Genomic DNA, 21,211 nt, shown 5'->3' on the forward strand with positions numbered 1-21,211 from the left:
CATACCTTTCTTACTAAAAACGCACATCTTACTTTCCTTAAACAACCATGAGCTGTCCGTTATATTAGCATTTTGTAGACTGGTGAACATAAATACCAGTGATAATGTCTAAGAATATTTGCTTTCTTATAGAGAACATCTCAGGGTGGCACCAAAAGTATTCATTAATAGTCCAAAATCTCTTTAGTTTGTCTGTAAGAGGAAATGAGTTTTCAGTAATCTGTGTTTCAGAATCTTATTTTATTTGGAAATGACCTAGATATTCAACGAACTTTCATCACTTAGTTTATTTATTTATTTATTTTGTTTGTTTTGTTTGTCCTGTATAAAAAAGGATCCCAATATAAAGGTATTTAGAAGGGGAGAACAAGGGACATATACCTTGGTGTAAGGACACAGGATAAGGATAAGCCTCAAAAAGAAGGGTGGGAGGGGAATATCGTTAAGGCAGTAAAATATTGTCTGTAAAAAGTTGGAGGAGGAGTTTGCACAGCTTCAGAGGTGAAGGCAGAGGTTGCCTTCTCAGTGGTGGGGCTCTCCACTCAAGTGTTCAAAAGAAGGGAAATTTGGTGTCTCTGGCCTTGGTTCTGTTCCAGCCATTCTGTTGCTCACTCTGCGTCACCTTCTGCCTTGTGCAGATAAGAGTGCTGCAGGGCTTGGAAGGCAGAGATTCACTTGTGTGGGTTAAAAGTCAGCATCTCCAGCAGCAGCTGTGCTCCAGATTCCTCCAGCTCAGGGACAACTGACTGCACTGGGCGGGGCCCTCTGGAGGAAAAGGCTCCTTAGGGTAGCGAGACCTCTCGGGTCCAGTCATCCTCTGGGCGCAGTCTGATCAGGTCAAAGATTTTGCCTAACTGGTCAGCTTCAGATTTTCCACAGAAGAGAGGCTTTCGACAAAACATCTGTGCAAAGATACAGCCAACGCTCCACATGTCCATGGGTGCTGCATATGTAGACTGCAAAAGAACTTCTGGAGCACGATACCAGACTGTAACAACCATAGGTGTAAGTGCCATCTGGTAGCTGTAGATTCTGGCCAGGCCAAAGGCAGCCAGCTTGACTGTCCCACCATTTGTCACCAGAATGTTCTCTGGCTTCGGGTCTCGGTGAACGATGCAGTTGGCATGAAGGAAATCCAGGCCTCTTAGAAACTGGTGCATCAGATCCTTTGTGATCTCCACTGGCAAGCCTGGTGGGGGTCCCTTGTCCAGATATGTCCTTAGGTCTTGTCCACATGCTCAAACACCAGGATCACTTTGGTCTCCTGGTCAGTTCAGGCCGTTGCACAGACGTCCATGAGCCTGACAACATTGGGATGCTCAAAAGCCTCCAGACGCTGCAGTAAGGCCACCCCCCGAACGGTGCTGATGGGCAGGCCCCCGCCAGCACCTCCTCTACTGGGGACTCTTACATTCTTGAGGGCCACGAAGTGGCCACTGTGGGGATCACGGGCCTTGTACACTGTCCCATAGGCACCGACACCAATCTCAGCCACTGGCTCATATCAGGAGGTAGCCATTCTCAGACCAGAGGAGACCCTCGCCCCGTGTCAGGAGCTGTGGGGTCAGCCCGTTATCCAGATCCCAGAGCTGGTTCCTGCAGCGCCATACACTTGAGGTCTGTCCTAGGCAGCTGGAAGCTATGGGCCCAAACATAGACACAGGCCGCAGGCTAGAGGAGCCCCCTTTACCACCCCCGCCCCTCACCATGTGACCAGCTGCCCCATCACTTAGTTTAGCACAACCCTAGAAACTCAGGTTATTCAAATCTGCAGAGATTATTTTAGACAGACATTTCTAAAGTATAATCATTCCTAACAGAGTTTATCTAAAATCTCCAATCGCATTTGCATTCTTTCCTTAAAACTTTCTTCACTCGAGTTACTTTAAGTGTTGACAAACTTACTTAACATTAAACCTAGGTACAATAAAAGTATTAGACAATATTGAAGACACAAGACATGTCTTAATTAGATTAGCAAACAAACATTAATAATAGATATTTAATATTGAATATTTCCCACTTCATGTGAACCTGAAATTCATTTAGATTAATTTCTCTTGTAATTGTTTGATTTGTAAGTGCTTACTTTTTTTTTTTAACAATTGAATTAGAGCTAATTTACAAATTAACCTCAGCAATATTATCCAAAAACAAAGACACACACTGAGACAAACATAAATGTAGATCAACAGACATAAGAGCTTTCATACTTTCCTACTTGAGATTTAATATCTCTTTCACCTTTTTCTTCCCACCCCCTGCCCTGTGGTTTAAAATTCTAATTTGCTCAAGACTGAAATCTCTGGAAAAATGGGTTACGTATTTCCAGGACATGGCAAAGGTTGCACGCTATGCAGGGTCGATTCAGTCCTGTCCAACCCCCTGCAACCCCGTGGACTCTAGCCCACCAGGCTCCTCTGTCCATGATGGGACTCTCCAGGCAAGAATATTGGAGTGGGTTGCCATTCACTCCTCCAGGGGATCTTCCCTACCCAGGGGTCAAATCCACGTCTCCTGTGTCTCCCCCAGGGGCTCTCAGGTTCTTTACCACTAGAGTCATCTGGGAAGCCCTGGCAAAGGTTAACTTTCAGCTTTTTTTTCGGCCGGTCTTTTTAACAAGCTTGCTGTTTTTAATTCCATATGTAAAAAGAACAGGGTTTGCACTTTCAAAGAAAAAAAAATCATCTTAACCAGTTTTCTCCAGAGTCTAAACAATATCATGGCCATCCTGTGTCAAACAAGCTATCTTTCCTTTCTATAGTCATAGCTTTATGGCTAAAATACAGATTAAATAGTGCTCAAATTGACTGTGATAACAGGGACAGAAGGACTGACAAAAATCTTGGAACTTCCCTCCAGGGAGATGGGGGTCTTTAATCAGAAGAATCTAAAGGGGTAAACAAACTTGCTAGAGTAGGGGAACCTGGGCTCCCCCTCCCCACTCAGAGACTGGGGCAGTTAGAAGGGGACCAGCTGATGGAGAGGGAGACAGAGGGGTTGGGAGGGGTGTAAGGCCACAACAGGGAAGAGAATGGAGAGAGAAAGGGCAGTGGGGGACACTATTGGAGCTGTGGGCCAGCTAAACAGAGTCGATTTAAAAAGTGAAGACTTTATCAGCCAAAATATAAAGTGACATTGTAATATGGATAATCATCTTCACAAATGCGTAGTTCTTTTTTCAGTTGTAACTTCTCGTTAGACGGTTTTAAGTTACCTTTATTTACCTCATGGTAGGCAGAGAGGAGGATCCAGGAGCCAACTTGGATGCTGCTAAGCCTAGGGTTGGTTGGCAAGTTCAGTTCAGTTCAGTTACTCAGTCGTGTCTGACTCTTTGCGACCCCATGAAATGCAGCAAGCCAGGCCTCCCTGTCCATCACCAACCCCCGGAGTTCACTCAGACTCACATCCATCGAGTCAGTCATGCCATCCAGCCATCTCATCCTATGTCGTCCCCTTCTCCTCCTGCCCCCAATCCCTCCCAGCATCAGAGTCTTTTCCAATGAGTCAACTCTTCGCATGAGGTGACCAAAGTACTGGAGTTTCAGCTTCAGCATCATTCCCTCCAAAGAAATCCCAGGACTGAACTCCTTCAGAATGGACTGGTTGGATCTCCTTGCAGTCCAAGGGACTCTCAAGACTCTTCTCCAACACCACAGTTCAAAAGCATCAAATCTTCGGCGCTCAGCCTTCTTCACAGTCCAACTCCCACATTATACATGACCACTGGAAAAACCATAGCTTTGACCAGATGAATCTTTGTTGGTGAAGTAATGTCTCTGCTTTTGAATATGCTATCTAGGTTGGACATAACTTTCCTTCCAAGGAGTAAGCGTATTTGAATCTCATGGCTGCAGTCACCATCTGCAGTGATTTTGGAGCTCCCAAAAATAAAGTCTGACACTGTTTACACTGTTTCCCATCTATTTCCCATGAAGTGGTGGGACCGGATGCCATGATCTTCATTTTCTGAATGTTGAGCTTTAAGCCAACTTTTTCACTCTCCACTTTCATTTTCATCAAGAGGTTTTTGAGTTCCTCTTCACTTTCTGCCATAAGGGTGGTGTCATCTGCATATCTGAGGTTATTGACATTTCTCCCAGCAATCTTGATTTCAGCTTGTGCTTCTTCCAATCCAGCGTTTCTCATGATGTACTCTGCATATAAGTTAAGTAAGCAGGGTGACAATATACAGCCTTGACGAACTCCTTTTCCTATTTGGAACCAGTCTGTTGTTCCATGTCCAGTTCTAACTGTTGCTTCCTGACCTGCATAAAGATTTGTCAAGAGGCAGGTCAGGTGGTCTGGTAGTCCCATCTCTTTCAGAATTTTCCACAGTTTAGTGTGATCCACACAGTCAAAGGCTTTGGCATAGTCAATAAAGCAGAAATAGATGTTTTTCTGGAACTCTCTTGCTTTTTCCATGATCCAGCAGATGTTGGCAATTTGATCTCTGGTTCCTCTGCCTTTTCTAAAACCAGCTTGAACATCAGGAAGTTCACGGTTCACATATTGCTGAAGCCTGGCTTGGAGAATTTTGAGCATTACTTTACTAGCATGTGAGATGAGTGCAATTGTGTGGTAGTTTGAGCATTCTTTGGCATTGCCTTTCTTTGGGATTGGAATTAAAACTGACCTTTTCCAGTCCTGTGGCCACTGCTGAGTTTTCCAAATTTGCTGCCGTATTGAGTGCAGCACTTTCACAGCATCATCTTTCAGGATTTGAAATAGCTCAACTGGAATTCTATCACCTCCACTAGCTTTGTTCGTAGTGACGCTTTCTAAGGCCCACTTGACTTCACATTCCAGGATGTCTGGCTCTAGGTCAGTGATCACACTATCGTGATTATCTGGGTCGTGAAGATCTTTTTTGTACAGTTCTTCTGTGTATTCTTGCCACTTCTTCTTAATATCTTCTGCTTCTGTTAGGTCCATACCATTTCTGTCCTTTATCGAGCCCATCTTTGCATGAAATGTTCCCTTGGTATCTCTAATTTTCTTGAAGAGATCTCTAGTCTTTCCCACTCTGTTGTTTTCCTCTATTTCTTTGCATGGATCGTTGAGGAAGGCTTTCTTATCTCTTCTTGCTATTCTTTGGAACTCTGCATTCAGATGCTTATGTCTTTCCTTTTCTCCTTTGCTTTTTGCTTCTCTTCTTTTCACAGCTATTTGTAAGGCCTCCCCAGACAGCCATTTTGCTTTTGTGCATTTCTTTTCCATGGGGATGGTCTTGATCCCTGTCTCCTGTACAATGTCACGAACCTCATTCCATAGTTCATCAGGCACTCTATCAGATCTAGGCCCTTAAATCTATTTCTCACTTCCACTGTATAATCATAAGGGATTTGATTTTGGTCATACCTGAATGGTCTAGTGGTTTTCCCTACTTTCTTCCATTTCAGTCTGAATTTGGTAATCAGGAGTTCATGATCTGAGCCACAGTCAGCTCCTGGTCTTGTTTTTGCTGACTTGTATAGAGCTTCTCCATCTTTGGCTGCAAAGAATATAATCAATCTGATTTCGGTGTTGACCATCTGGTGATGTCCATGTGTAGAGTCTTTTCTTGTGTTGTTGGAAGAGGGTGTTTGCTATGAACAGTGCATTTTCTTGACAAAACTCTATTAGTCTTTGCCCTGCTTCATTCTGTGTTCCAAGCGCGGCAGCGCCTGCGACCAGCGCACTAAGCGCGGCCAAAGAGGAGCTACCCCACGTCCGAGGTCAGGGGCAGAAGCCAGGGGGACCCCATGCCCGAAGGGCAGCAGCCAAGAGGAGTTACCCCACGTCCGAGGTCAGGGGCAGCGGCTGAGAGTGCCAGGCTGCAATGGCGCAGGAACGGCAGAGAAAAGCTACCCAAGTCCGTGGTCAGGGGTTGCGGCTGAGAGGAGCTACCCCGCGTCCAAGGTCAGGAGCGGTGGCCGGGAGGACCAACCCCACGCCCGAGGCCAGGGGCGGCAGCCGGGAGGACTAACCACACGTCCAAGAAGCGGTGGCTGCGCGGGCGCAGGAGGGCCTAGAGAAGCTATTCCTCGTTGAAGGTCAGGAACAGCAGCAGTGAGGAGATACCCCTCATCCAAGGTAAGGAGTAGCGGCTGCACTTTGCTGGAGAAGCCATGAAGAGATATCCCACGCCCAAGGTAAGAGAAACCCAAGTAAGATGGTAGGTGTTGCAAGAGAGCATCAGAGGGCAGACACACTGAAACCATATTCACAGAAAACTAGTCAATCTAATCACATTAGGACCAAAGCCTTATCTAACTCAAAGAAACTAAGCCATGCCCGTGGGGCAACCCAAGATGGGCGGGTCATGGTGGAGAGATCTGACAGACTGTGGTCCACTGGAGAAGGGAATGGCAAACCACTTCAGTATTCTTGCCTTGAGAACCCCATGAACAGTATGAAAAGGCAAAATGATAGGATACTGAAAGAGAAACTCCCCAGGTCAGTAGGTGCCCAATATGCTACTAGAGATCAGTGGAGAAATAACTCCAGAAAGAATGAAGGGATGGAGCCAAAGCAAAAAGAATACCCAGCTGTGGATGTGACTGGTGATAGAAGCCAGGTCCGATGCTGTAAAGAGCAATATTGCATAGGAACCTGGAATGTCAGGTCCATGAATCAAGGCAAATTGGAAGTGGTCAAACAAGAGATGGCAAGAGTGAATGTCGACATTCTAGGAATCAGTGAACTGAAATGGACTGGAATGGGTGAATTTAACTCAGATGACCACTATATCTACTACTGCAGGCAGGAATCCCTCAGAAGAAATGGAGTAGCCATCATGGCCAACTAAAGAGTCCGAAATGCAGTACTTGGATGCAATCTCAAAAACGACAGAATGATCTCTGTTCGTTTCCAAGGCAAACCATTCACTATCACAGTAATCCAAGTCTATGCCCCAACCAGTAACACTGAAGAAGCTGAAGTTGAATGGTTCTATGAAGACCTACAAGACCTTTTAGAACTAACACCCCAAAAAGATGTCCTTTTCATTATAGGGGATTCGAATGCCAAAGTAGGAAGTCAAGAAACACCTGGAGTAACAGGCAAATTTGGCCTTGGTTGGCAAGGGCCCCTGCAAAGGCTGAACAATCTCAAGATTTGTCCCTTATCTTATCTATGGTGCTGCAAGACTTGCACTCACAGGAGATAGTCAGGACATTCACGCTCAGGGCAGTTTCCATGCAGGTTAGAAGCAAGGTAAGAGGAATGCACTGCTTTGTCTTTAAGCCTGCTAAGTTGCTTCAGTCATGTCCGACTCTGTGTGACCCCATAGACAGCAGCCCACCAGGCTCCCCTGTCCCTGGGATTCTCCAGGCAAGAACACTGGAGTAGGTTGCCATTTCCTTCTCCAATGCATGAAAGTGAAAAGTGAAAGTGAAGTCGCTCAGTCATGTCCGACTCTTAGCGCCCCCATGGACTACAGCCCACCAGGCTCCTCCGTCCATGGGATTTTCCAGGCAAGAGTACTGGAGTCGGGTGCCATTGCCTTCTCTGCTTTAAGCCTAAACAAGACTATTTATTTAATTTCCCTAACACCCTGGTGGCTCCCTGGTAAGAATCTGCTTAGTAATGTGGGAGACATGGGTTCGATTCTTGTTCTGGGAATATCTCACATGTCACGGAGAAGAAGTTGATGAGCCACAGATACTGAGCTTGTATGGTAGAACTACTCAAGCCCGTGAGTGTAGGGCCCGGGCTTCACAACAAAAGAAGCCACCACAATGAGAAACCGTGCTCCCCGCAACTAGAGAATAGCCCTCACTCATCTCAAATAGACAAAAGTCCACACAGCAAAAAAGACCCAGTACAAGCCTAAAAAAAAGATCTTGCCTTCATCTCCATGGGTGCTACAGCACCACTCGAGGGTGCTGTACATTTCACATGTCGAAGAACAGAGCCCTAAGTTATGGAGAAAAAAAATCTCCTGTAAGAGTTCACAAACATTAAACATCTGCTTTCTCACAGAACTCTCCCACCCAAACCCCATGAATGGTATGGCTTCCTCTCTGTTCTTGTGACAGTTGACCTGTGATCACACTGTAGATACTTTTCCACTCATCTGGATTTTTGCTATTAGCACCTCATTCTCCACAATCCAGGGGTCTTCTTCCTTGTGCCACAAGAATGGAGATAACATTCAGATCAGAAATAGACATTCTTACTCAGAAGTAATGCTATATACTGTGGCTTCATCCAGAATCCAACCTCTCTCTCTTTTTTTTAATAAATGTATCTGTTATTTTTAACACATTGGTGTATTCATTTCTTTTGGCTCGGGTGAGTGTTCGTTGCTGCTTGGTCTTTTCCCCAAGTTCAGCAAGTAGTGGCTACGCTCCCGTTACAGTGCTCGTGCTCCTCCCTTGCTGCGGCTTCTCCTGGGTGCATGGGCTTCAGTAGTTGTCCCACGTGGGCTCAGTAGTTGCAGCTTCCAGGCTCTAGAGTGCTGGCTCATAGTTGAGGCACAGAGGCATAGCTGCTCTGTGACGTGTGGGATCTTCCCAGACCAAGGATCGAACCCGTGTCTCCTGCATAGGCAGGTGTAGAATGCAGTTCTTTTGTCAGCCAAGGAGTGAGGACATTACAAACCGACAGAAAAATACTTCTCAAATGAATTTACTATCTGCCTCCTTCTGAATGAACAGGGAACAGTATAATATACAGTACAACATGCAGCAGGTATCTAGTTCCTATCTAAGAACTACTGAACCAAGAACACAGGGCTAGAAAACAGGCAACTGGATATTTCAAAGTTTGAAATCAGCTTTATAAACACTCGAGCTGTGGAGAAACTCCCTGTGTATCACACAGTGGGCAGGTCACCTGAAGGAAAGACAAGTTTAAACTCCTGATACCAATCATGAAGCTTTACATGTGTGAGTCAACAAGCTTTTGAGCTTAGTCAAGAAAAACAGGGGATCTCAAAAGGTACAGAGGGAACATGCAGAGGTACCCCAGGGCAGATCCCTACTTCAGAGGGAAGTGATCCTCACCCACAGACAGCAGGTTCCTGAGGGTCTCCACCATCACGTCCTGGTATAAGGTCCTCTGGGCAGGGTCCAGGCATTCCCACTCCTCAGGAGTGAAATCTAGGAACACATCCTTGAAGCTCAACTGTGCCTGAAATGAAAACACGTTCCACCAACGGGCCCTGAGGAGGATTCTTAGTTTCACACAAAATGAGAAGAGGTGAGAGGGGTAAAGCTCAATTCAGTTGAAGTAATATTCTGATAAATCCTTAAAAGCTGCTTGAAGCAAGCTGTTAGTCTCTAATCTAATTTAAAATTTCCTCTTTTTTCCTAAGATTATGATATCCTGCAATCAACATGAATTTGTCATGTATGTGGAAAATACATGAAAAATACACAAATTAAAACCAGCACTGGGTTGTCTACGCAGAAGTGTTACATTCAACACAGTGAGTGACACTGTGTCACTATCTAGACGAGTTACAGCAAGACTGGTGTCTTCAGAGACGACAAAGTCCACAGTGACTTTAAAAGAACACACATTGTGATGGTGATGACATCATCACACTGACGACAGGTGTTTCAGCACGTCCTACACACTAAGCATTACTCTAAAGACTTCACACGGATGAACTTGTCATCCACATAACAGCACGTTAGAGAAAGAAATGTGTCCACCTTACTGGGGAGAAAACTCTGTCCCTCTAAGAAATCGCTCAGATCAGGCAGTTAAGAAATGAGGCTACAGCACCTGAGCTCAGGTGGTTGGGAGAGACAACTGAACCTAAAGAATCAACCAGTTAACTACCTAAGAGGGAAAGTGCATCCACAGAGAGTTCCCTGAGAACACCTGAAACAAGTTCAAGGAAGCTGAAATACAATAGAACAGCATAAATGGTCATGATACAGGGTCACATCCTCTCCCATCGCAACCCACACAATGTCAATAATCTTACTACAATTTACATCATTCGTGTGATTATGTAGAAAGAACTTAACGCCATGAAATACACTTAAGATACAACTGAAACTGCTACAAAGCATACACCATTATTTATGAGATGATGTTTTTGTAATAAAAGCATGGAGTTACATATCCATGCATTCATGCATGCATGTGTAAACACACAATTGATTGAAACAAGAAGAGTTGTCTTTATTTTTTTTTTTCTTTCATTCTATCAAATTTCATTCAGCATCAGCTTTGTGCCTCAAACTTGAAATACAGCAGTGAACATGATGGAGCTTACAGTCTAGCAGCCAGCCAGCCAATTTCATCCACAATTTTAATGTAACTACTGAAATAAGTGCTCTGACACAGGCCTGGTGCTAGGACAAGATTAAACAGAAAGTCTTAACCTACACTGAGAAATCAGACAAGGTCTCTCTGAGGAAGAAACACTTAGGATTGGCAAGGTGGGAAACAGAAGAGTGTTGCAAGCAGAGAGAACAGCCTGAGTGCCAGCTCTGAGGCAGGAAGATATTTACTGAACAGAAAGTCAGCCAGTGTGACTGGGACACAGGGAATGGATATGCGGTGATGCCAGGCAGAGGCTAATTTATGCAAGATCTATGGATTTAGGACTTTATTCCAAAAGCTACTGGAAGTCACTGAAGAATCTGCAAGAGGAAAGTTAGACGCTTAGATTTGTTTTTCAGAGCTCAATCTGCTGTGTGCAGAAGTTGTTGTTTACCTGCTTACTCATGCCAGACTCTTTGCAGCCCCGCTGAGGGCAGCCTGCCAGCTCCTCTAGCCATGGAATTCTCCAGGCAAGAATACTGGGGTGGGTTCCTATTCTCTTCTTTATTTTACTTCTTCATTCACTAACTTTGTCAACATTCTATTTCTTTTTCAAAGCTTATTTCTTTTGCTTATGTTGGGTCTTTGCTGTGAGTGGGCATTCTCTAGTTGCAGCTGCAGTGCCCGGGCTTCTCCTTGCAGTGGCTTCTCTTGTTTTGGAGCACAGGCTCTAGACAGTGTGGGCTTCCGTAGTAATGGCTCCTGGGCTCTAGGGCACAGGATCAGTCGTTGTGGCCCATGGGCTTAGTTGCTCTGAGGCTTCTTCCGGGACCTGGGATGGAACCCGTGCACCCAACATTGGCAGGCACATTCTTAGCCACTGTACTACCAGGGAACTCCTCAACATTATCTTATTCTAGTTCAAAAAAAATAAAAAATAATACAAGTAGAAAATAACATACAGATTTCTTCCAATCTTTATATAATACCTGTATTTAAAAATATGTGGGCCTCCCTATGGGTAAGTGGTAAGGAATCCACTGGGCAATGTAAGAGATGTGGGTTGTTGCCTGGTCAGAGATCCCACATGCTGAGGGGCAACTAAGCCCATGAGTCTCAATTTCTGAGCCAGAGCTGTAGAGCCCAGGAGGTGAACCTACTGAAGCCAGCACACTCTAGAGCCTAGGCTGCAAGACAAGAGAAGCCACTGCAATGAGATGCATGAGCATTGCACCTAGAGAGTGGCCACCACTTGCCAGAACTAGGGAAAAGACACTGAAGCAATTAAGTCAGAGTACAGGAAATAAATATATTTTAAAAATCATAATGTGATTTTTATAATTAATTTTAGGTATGTACTTATTAACAAAATTGAAAATTTATTATTTTATTCCATTAAGAAAATACTGAATCAAAATTAGTAAAGTTGGAAAATCCCCTCATGGTCCAGTGGTTAAGATCCCTACTCAGTGAACTAAGACCCCGTAAGCTGCATCATGTGGTCAAAAAAGAAAAAAAAAAAAAAATTAGTAAACCTGATTTTACAGTTTAAATTAGATGGTCTAACAAAACACTCCCTAGCCCTGACATCTCTTTCTGAATGTCCCATTCCATTCCCAAACAATTAAGTTTTCAAGGAGATGCTCATTTAGTTTTAAATGTACTATAAAAAGTCAGAACTGATTTCCCCTCATTGGCCTCTTTTGCAGAATTTACCGTGTACTGTACATGTTAATACCTGAGGTCCACCTACAGCTTCTTTACCCCGATTGACAGAGAGCAGACAGCGCATCCACATGGGCCTTAAGCAACCCCTGCTGCCCAACAGCACTGAGACCCCGTCTCCAACACGTGGGTGAGAAGCCCTGCCCAGGACGGTGCCCAGGGGGGCCTCCTCACAATGGCCAGGTCACCAGGTCATGGGGAGACGGGATCTAAGTGGAGACACCAGGCCCTGAGGGAAGGCCCCAGGTGAGTGTGCATGTACATGAGTCAGACAGGATACTGCAGAATCAGACATGATTAGTGAATCCAGAGAAGGGCAACTCAGGAAGGACAGACTGAGAATCCACTGAGAATATGACCTTACCAGAGAAAGAGCCATGCCTGACTCCTGTTCTTTCCTCTTCTGGGCTTCTTCGTCCATGAGTCTTCACAGTTCTATCATGAAAGTGGAAAACATGCTGTTTAATGCTTAGGGACAACACACCCCCTTCCTGAGCCCCAACCACACATGCAAGTAAGCCCTCACCATGAGGAACAGACAGTCCTCCGTGCCCACTGTCTCAGGAGGGACTCAGGACGGTCAACTCCCATACAGAGTCCAACATGGGACTTTCCCACACTTTCCCGTGGATCACACTCCCCTCCCGGTGAGGCATCATGCACACAGCAGCAGGGGGCACCTCCGCTCACCCCACGATGCCCTTCAGGTCACACAGCAGGCCCTGGTCCAGCCCCACTCAGAGCAGAACGCCCTTCCCTCCCCCAGGGCCTGATCTTAGTCTCAGAAGTGGAGGCTGAAAGCCCTGGTGCTCAATGGAGGATCCATCTGTAGCTCTGTGCACATTCCTGGGGTAAGGCCCCACACAAGAAACTGAGGAGTTTGTCTGATGAGGGAGGGGTACAAAACATGTCCAGACCCCCAACACATAACTTTCAGTAACAGTATTGCAGGCGGATTCTTTACCAGCTGGGCTACATAGCTCAACACAGGTTCCAAATCTGAAAGGGCATCACGTAAGGCCTCAGTCTGTTTATGTGTAGCTAGACCCAGAATCTCAGTGTTTCATACTGCAGCGTCTATTAAGTCTTTTATCTCAGTTATAGAGTTAATCTGTTTTTTAGTTTTGTTAGTATCATTTGGTCATAAGGGTGGCTTCCTTGTCCCTCAAAAATCAGAGTGGAGCCTAATTTAACTAGTAAGTCACTTGAGTTAAAAGAGAGGTGACACTCGTGTGGCAGATTCATGTTGATGTATGGCAGAACCAATACAGTATTGTAAAGTAATTAACCTCCAATTAAAATAAATAAATTTATATTTTAAAAAAAGAGAGAGGTGACAGGCACAGAAGTCGATGTAGAAACCACTGGCCATTGTTGGAGCACAAAGGGGGTTCCTAGAAAGCGGGCCCTGTGTCAGTGCTGAAGTTCCCATTATGTATTTTTTATGGTTGTTAAAATTTCCAGCCCTTCGGGTTAAGATGGAAAGGACTGCACTGGTGTCCGAGGAATTCCATCTCGGCCCCCGCTTCAGTGACCCCCCCGAGCTTCAGCACTAGTTATATACACGGTGCTGTTGGCAGAGCCACTTGTGACCTCAGGGCCCCTCAGTGTTGGGAAACCATCCAAGGCTGAGGGGCCCCATGGATTTCAGGTGTCTGGGGCATTCCCTCCTCCAGTACCCTGGCTGTCTATAAAAGGGCGAGTCTGCCACAGTCTCTCCTCCAGTGCCCTTCTGTCCACACAGGGCACCCTGGGTTGGTCTGGGTACCTGTGGGCTTTGTGGTCCACCATGGACAGCTTGGCCTGCAAAGGCTGACTTCCCCTCTGGCGATCTCTGAGTAGACAAAGCTACAACCATCATTTCAGCCCTTTGTGTATTTCTCTGGGAGTGTTCAGCCTTTTCAACCATGTCCCTATTATAAAAAACTGAATAAGCGACTTGGAGCAAATCGCTCAGAGGGGTCTGAGGACTAGCAGTTGCTTTTTGAATCTCACTCCTGATGTCTGTGGCAGGGTGGGCTTAGTTGCCCCCAAAAGGGCCTGTCCCTAGAGGGAGAAGGGATCCACACTCCTATATATATATGTATGTGTGTGTGTGTGTGTGTGTATATATATATATATATATATATTGGTCTATGCTCTGTCTTTGTTGCTGTGTGGGCTTTTCTCAGCCTGGGCTTCTCACTGCAGTGGCTTCTCTTGTTTCAGAGCACAGGCTCTAGGGCCTGGGCCTCGGTTCAGCTCCCAAGTTTAATTGCTCCACGACACATGGGATCTCCCTGGATCAGGGATAGAGCTCACATGCCCTGCATTGGCATGTGGATTCTTTCCCAGTGAGCCACCAGAAAAGCCCCTGATATATTTTTTAAAGCTTCTACCAACCTCTATTGAAATGCTTTCTGATTTTCATCTCACCCCTGTTGTACTACCTGCACTTTTTCATAACGGACAGGTTTTACTGTAAGGGTTTTCATAACCTCTGTTAACCAATCATGCAGCCACGGATCTGCCTCAGGGACAGCGTCAGTGCCCCCCGCCCCCCGCGTGGCCCTGTTGGGCTCCGGCTGCCACTGGGTCAGGAGGGACCCTAACTGCCTGTGGAAGAGTTAAGTCTGGGAGGAGCCAAGATGGCGGAGGAGTAGGATGGGGAGAACACTTTCTCCCCCACAAATTCATCAAAAGAGTATTTAAACGTCGAGTAAATCCCACAAAACAACTTCTGAATGCCGGCAGAGGACATCAGGCACCCAGAAAAGCAACCCAACTCTTCGAAAGGAGGTAGGAAAAAATATAAAAGACAAAAAAAGAGACAAAAGAGGGAGGGACGGAATTCCGTCCCAGGAAGGGAGTCTTAAAAAGAGAGAAGCTTCCAAACACCAGGAAACCTTCTCACTGCTGAATCTGTGCCGAGCTTTGGAAGCACAGAGGGCAACATAAAAGGGAGAAAAAAAATAAATAAACAATTAAAAATCGCAGATTGTGAGCCCTACGGTAACTCCCCCAGCGGAGAAGCAGCGCAGACGCCTGCACACGGCATTAGCAAGCGGGGGCTGGGCAGGGAATTGCGGCGCGGGCTGTGTCCCTTAGAGTAAGAATCGGGCCTGAATGTCCTGAGCGCTATCTGAGTGAAATAATTTGGGCTAGCAAACCAGACTGTGGGATATCTGCCACGTGAAAAGCCAGCCCTAACCTAAGACACCGCCAGGCCCGCGCATGGAACAAAGGACTGAACAGAGATAGCCGGCTGCAGACCTTCCCCCTCCGGTGACAGGCAGCCAGAGCCAGAAGGGGGCAATCGCAGCCCCAGAGAGACATTATCTATAAAACTGTAAGCAGCCTTCTTTGCTAACTAAAACTTCTTGGGGGTCTGGACAGTCAACATCTGCCTGAGAAGGTGCGTCGGTTTTACACCCAGATAACCGAGTAGCGGGGAGGCGATAAGTCGCAGCATTGGCGCTCGCCAAACACCTCATCATCTGAGCTGCTTGGACCTGGGAAGAGCACAAAACGCAGGCCCAACCGAGTCTGCGCCTCTGAGGACTACCCGAGTGCCTGAACCTGAGCGGCTTGGACCTGGGAGCTCAGCCCAGGGCCAGCCTCTGATTGTTCCCGGCGGAACAACCTAGAGCCCGAGCAGTGTGGGCAGGGAGGCTACACGCGCCGTGAGCGGGGGCAGACCCAGTGTGGCTGAGGCACTGCGCGCGCACGCCAGTGTTATCTGTTTGCAGCATCCCTCCCTCCCTCCCCACAGAGCGGCTGAACAAGTGAGCCTAAAAAAAAAAAAAAAAAAAAAAAGTGTCTTCCACCGTCCCCTTTGTGTCAGGGCGGAAACCAGACACTGAAGAGACCAGCAAACAGAAGAAGCTATAACAGAGGGAAACACCTTGGAAGCTACAGGACATAGATTAAAACCCTGTGGTTACTACGGACTACATAGGAAGGGGCCTATAGATCTTGAGAAATATAAGTCAGACCAAGGAACTAGCCAAAAGTGAACTGAACCCACAATACTCACAACAAAACCAGAGAAAGACCTAGATATATTTTTACTATTTTTACGATCAATCTCTCTTTCTTTTTTTTTTTAATTTTTTTTAAAAAAATTTTAAGTCCTCTATTGTCCTTTAATTTTCACTTTTATAACTATTACTTTGCAAAAAAAAAAAGACCCTATTTTTTTTCTTCTTCAGCCAACTTCATATATATATTTTATAATTTTTTGACTGTGTTTTTTTTTTTTTTTTCTTTTTCTTCTTTTCTTTAACATTGTATTTTTGAAATTCCAAACTCTACTCTAGAATTTTAATTTTAGCCTTTTGGTATATGTTATCAATTTTGTACCTATAGTTTTTTTCATAATTTCTGTAACTTTTTTTTTTCCTCTGTTTCTTTCTCTTCTTCTTTTATATAACATCGTATATCTGCAATTCCAAACTCTACTCAAGATTTTTAATTTATGCTTTTTGGTATTTGATATCAATTTTGTACCTGTATTTTCTTTATAATTTTTGCGACATTGTTTTTGTTGGTTTGTTTGTTTTCTTCTCTTTATTTTTCTTCTTCTTCTTTTTTTTAACATTGTATTTCTGAAATTCCAAACTCTACTCTAGATTTTTAATTTTTGCTTTTTGGTATTAGTTATCAATTTTGTACCTGTAGTTTCTTTATAATTTTCACGACCTTGTTTGTTTTTCTTTGTTCATTTTTTCTCTCTTTCTTTTCCTTCTTCTTTTCTTTAACATCGTATTTTTGAAATTCCAAACTCTACTCTAGATTTTTAATTTTAGCCTTTTGGTATATGTTATAAATTTTGTACGTATAGTTTTTTTTTATAATTTCTGTGACTTTTTTTTTTTCCCTCTGTTTCTTTCTCTTCTTCTTTTATATAACATCGTATATCTGCAATTCCAAACTCTACTCAAGATTTTTAATTTATGCTTTTTGGTATTTGATATCAATTTTGTACCTGTATTTTCTTTATAATTTTTGCGACATTGTTTTTGTTGGTTTGTTTGTTTTCTCTCTTTATTTTTCTTCTTCTTCTTCTTTTCTTTTAACATTGTATTTTTGAAATTCCAAACTCTACTCTAGATTTTTAATTTTTGCTTTTTGGTATTAGTTATTAATTTTGTACCTGTAGTTTCTTTATAATTTACACAACCTTGTTTGTTTTTCTTTGTTCGTTTTTTCTCTCTTTCTTTTCCTTCTTCTTTTCATTAACATCGCATTTTTGAAATTCCAAACTCTACTCTAGATTTTTAATTTTTGCTTTTATGTATTTGTTACCAATTTTGTACCTTTAAGAACCCAATCTTTAGGACCCATTTTTCACTAGGGAACGAGATTACTGGCTTGACTGCTCTCTCTCCCTTTGGACTCTCCGTTTTCTCCACCAGGCCGCCTGTATCTCCTCCCTAACCCCTCTCTACTCTACCCAACTCTGTGAATGTCTGTGTGTTCCAGACGGTGGAGAACACTTAGGGAACTGATTACTGGCTGGATCTGTCTCCCTCCTTTTCATTTCCCCCTTTTACCCTTCTGGCCACCTCTGTCTCCTGCCTCCTTCTTCTCTTCTCTGTATAACTCCGTGAACATCTCTGAGCGGTCCAGTTGTGGAGTGCACATAAGGAAGTGATTACTGGCTAGCCCACTCTCTCCACTATTGATTCCACCTCATCTCATTTGGGTCACCTCTAACTCCCTCCTCCCTCTTCTTTTCTCCATGTAACGCTGTGAACCTCTCTGAGTGACCCTCACAGTAGAGAAACTTTTCATCTTTAACGTAGATGTTTTATGAATGGTGCTGTATAGAAGGAGAAGTTTTGAAACTACTGTAAAAATAAGACTGACAACTGGAAGTAAGAGGCTTAAGTCCAAACCCTGACTCCAGGGAACTCCTGACTCCAAGGAACATTAATTGACAGGAACTCATCAAACGCCTCCATACCTACACTAAAACCAAGCACCACACAAGGGCCAACAAGTTCCAGGGCAAGACATACCAAGCAAATTCTCCAGCAACAAAGGAACACAGCCCTGAGCTTCAAGACACAGGCTGCCCAAAGTCACCCCAAAACCATAGACATCTCATAACTCATTACTGGACATTTCATTACACTCCAGAGAGAAGAAATACAGCTCCATCCACCAGAACATCGACACAAGCTTCCCTAACCAGGAAACCTTGACAAGCCACCTGTACAAACCCACACACAGCAAGGAAACGCCACAACAAAGAGAACTCCACAAACTGCCAGAATACAGAAAGGACACCCCAAACTCAGCAATTTAAACAAGATGAAGAGACAGAGGAATACCCAGCAGATAAAGGAACAGGATAAATGCCCACCAAACCAAACAAAAGAGGAAGAGATAGGGAATCTACCTGATAAAGAATTCCGAATAATGATAGTGAAATTGATCCAAAATCTTGAAATCAAAATGGAATCACAGATAAATAGCCTGGAGGCAAGGATTGAGAAGATGCAAGAACGGTTTAACAAGGACTTAGAAGAAATAAAAAAGAGTCAATATATAATGAATAATGCAATAAGTGAAATTAAAAACACTCTGGAGACAACAAATAGTAGAATAACAGAGGCAGAAGATAGGATTAGTGAATTAGAAGATAGAATGGTAGAAATAAATGAATCAGAGAGGATAAAAGAAAAACGAATTAAAAGAAATGAGGACAATCTCAGAGACCTCCAGGACAATATTAAACGCTACAACATTCGAATCATAGGGGTCCCAGAAGAAGAAGACAAAAAGAAAGACCATGAGAAAATACTTGAAGAGATAATAGTTGAAAACTTCCCTAAAATGGGGAAGGAAATAATCACCCAAGTCCAAGAAACCCAGAGAGTCCCAAACAGGATAAACCCAAGGCGAAACACCCCAAGACACATATTAATCAAATTAACAAAGATCAAACACAAAGAACAAATATTAAAAGCAGCAAGGGAAAAACAACAAATAACACACAAGGGAATACCCATAAGGATAACAGCTGATCTTTCAATAGAAACTCTTCAAGCCAGGAGGGAATGGCAAGACATACTTAAAATGATGAAAGAAAATAACCTACAGCCCAGATTATTGTACCCAGCAAGGATCTCATTCAACTATGAAAGAGAAATCAAAAGCTTTTCAGACAAGCAAAAGCTGAGAGAATTCTGCACCACCAAACCAGCTCTCCAACAAATACTAAAGGATATTCTCTAGACAGGAAACACAAAAACGGTGTATAAATTCGAACCCAAAACAATAAAGTAAATGGCAACGGGATCATACTTATCAGTAATTACCTTAAACGTAAATGGGTTGAATGCCCCAACCAAAAGACAAAGACTGGCTGAATGGATACAAAAACAAGACCCCTACATATGTTGTCTACAAGAGACCCACCTCAAAACAGGGGACACATACAGACTGAAAGTGAAGGGCTGGAAAAAGATTTTCCATGCAAATAGGGACCAAAAGAAAGCAGGAGTAGCAATACTCATATCAGGTAAAATAGACTTTAAAACAAAGGCTGTGAAAAGAGAAAAAGATGGTCACTACATAATGATCAAAGGATCAATCCAAGAAGAAGATATAACAATTATAAATATATATGCACCCAACACGGGAGCACCGCAGTATGTAAGACAAATGCTAACAAGTATGAAAGGAGAAATTAACAATAACACAATAATAATGGGAGACTTTAATACCCCACTCACACCTATGGATAGATCAACTAAACAGAAAATTAACAAGGAAACACAAACTTTAAATGATACAATAGACCAATTAGACCTAATTGATATCTATAGGACATTTCATCCCAAAACAATGAATTTCACCTTTTTCTCAAGTGCACATGGAACCTTCTCCAGGATAGACCACATCCTGGGCCATAAAGCTAGCCTTGGTAAATTCAAAAAAATAGAAATCATTCCAAGCATCTTTTCTGACCACAATGCAGTAAGATTAGATCTCAATTACAATAGAAAAACTATTAAAAATTCCAACATATGGAGGCTGAACAACACGCTGCTGAATAACCAACAAATCACAGAAGAAATCAAAAAAGAAATCAAAATTTGCATAGAAACGAATGAAAATGAAAACACAACAACCCAAAACCTGTGGGACACGGTAAAAGCAGTCCTAAGGGGAAAGTTCATAGCAATACAGGCACACCTCAAGAAACAAGAAAAAAGTCAAATAAATAACCTAACTCTACACCTAAAGCAACTAGAAAAGGAAGAAATGAAGAACCCCAGGGTTAGTAGAAGGAAAGAAATCTTAACAATTAGGGCAGAAATAAATGCAAAAGAAACAAAAGAGACCATAGCAAAAATCAACAAAGCCAAAAGCTGGTTCTTTGAAAGGATAAATAAAATTGACAAACCATTAGCCAGGCTCATCAAGAAACAAAGGGAGAAAAATCAAGTCAATAAAATTAGAAATGAAAATGGAGAGATCACAACAGACAACACAGAAATACAAAGGATCATAAGAGAGTACTATCAACAATTATATGCCAATGAAATGGGCAACGTGGAAGAAATGGACAAATTCTTAGAAAAGTACAACTTTCCAAAACTCGACCAGGAAGAAATAGAAAATCTTAACAGACCCATCACAAGCACGGAAATTGAAACTGTAATCAAAAATCTTCCAGCAAACAAAAGCCCAGGCCCAGACGGCTTCACAGCTGAATTCTACCAAAAATTTAGAGAAGAGCTAACACCTATCCTGCTCAAACTCTTCCAGAAAATTACAGAGGATGGTAAACTTCCAAACTCATTCTATTAGGCCACCATCACCCTAATAGCAAAACCTGACAAAGATCCCACAAAAAAAGAAAACTACAGGCCAATATCACTGATGAACATAGATGCAAAAATCCTTAACAAAATTCTAGCAATCAGAATCCAACAACACATTAAAAAGATCATACACCATGACCAAGTGGGCTTTATCCCAGGGATGCAAGGATTCTTCAATATCCGCAAATCAATCAATGCAATACACCACATTAACAAATTGAAAAATAAAAACCATATGATTATCTCAATAGATGCAGAGAAAGCCTTTGACAAAATTCAACATCCATTTATGATAAAAAAAAAAAAAAAAAAAACTCTCCAGAAAGCAGGAATAGAAGGAACATACCTCAACATAATATAAGCTATATATGACAAACCCACAGCAAACATTATCCTCAATGGTGAAAAACTGAAAGCATTTCCTCTAAAGTCAGGAACAAGACAAGGGTGCCCACTTTCAC

At 43.3% G+C, this 21,211-nt stretch overlaps 1 pseudogene; it reads right to left on the reverse strand.

Moving 5' to 3' along the window:
- Nucleotides 1–326: 326 nt before the first annotated feature.
- LOC102390340 lies at nt 327–1,608 on the reverse strand (annotated as a pseudogene).
- Between the last annotated feature and the right edge of the window lie 19,603 nt (nt 1,609–21,211).

This window comes from Bubalus bubalis, chromosome 18 (assembly GCF_019923935.1).
Source record: "Bubalus bubalis isolate 160015118507 breed Murrah chromosome 18, NDDB_SH_1, whole genome shotgun sequence".
Taxonomy (NCBI): domain Eukaryota; kingdom Metazoa; phylum Chordata; class Mammalia; order Artiodactyla; family Bovidae; genus Bubalus; species Bubalus bubalis.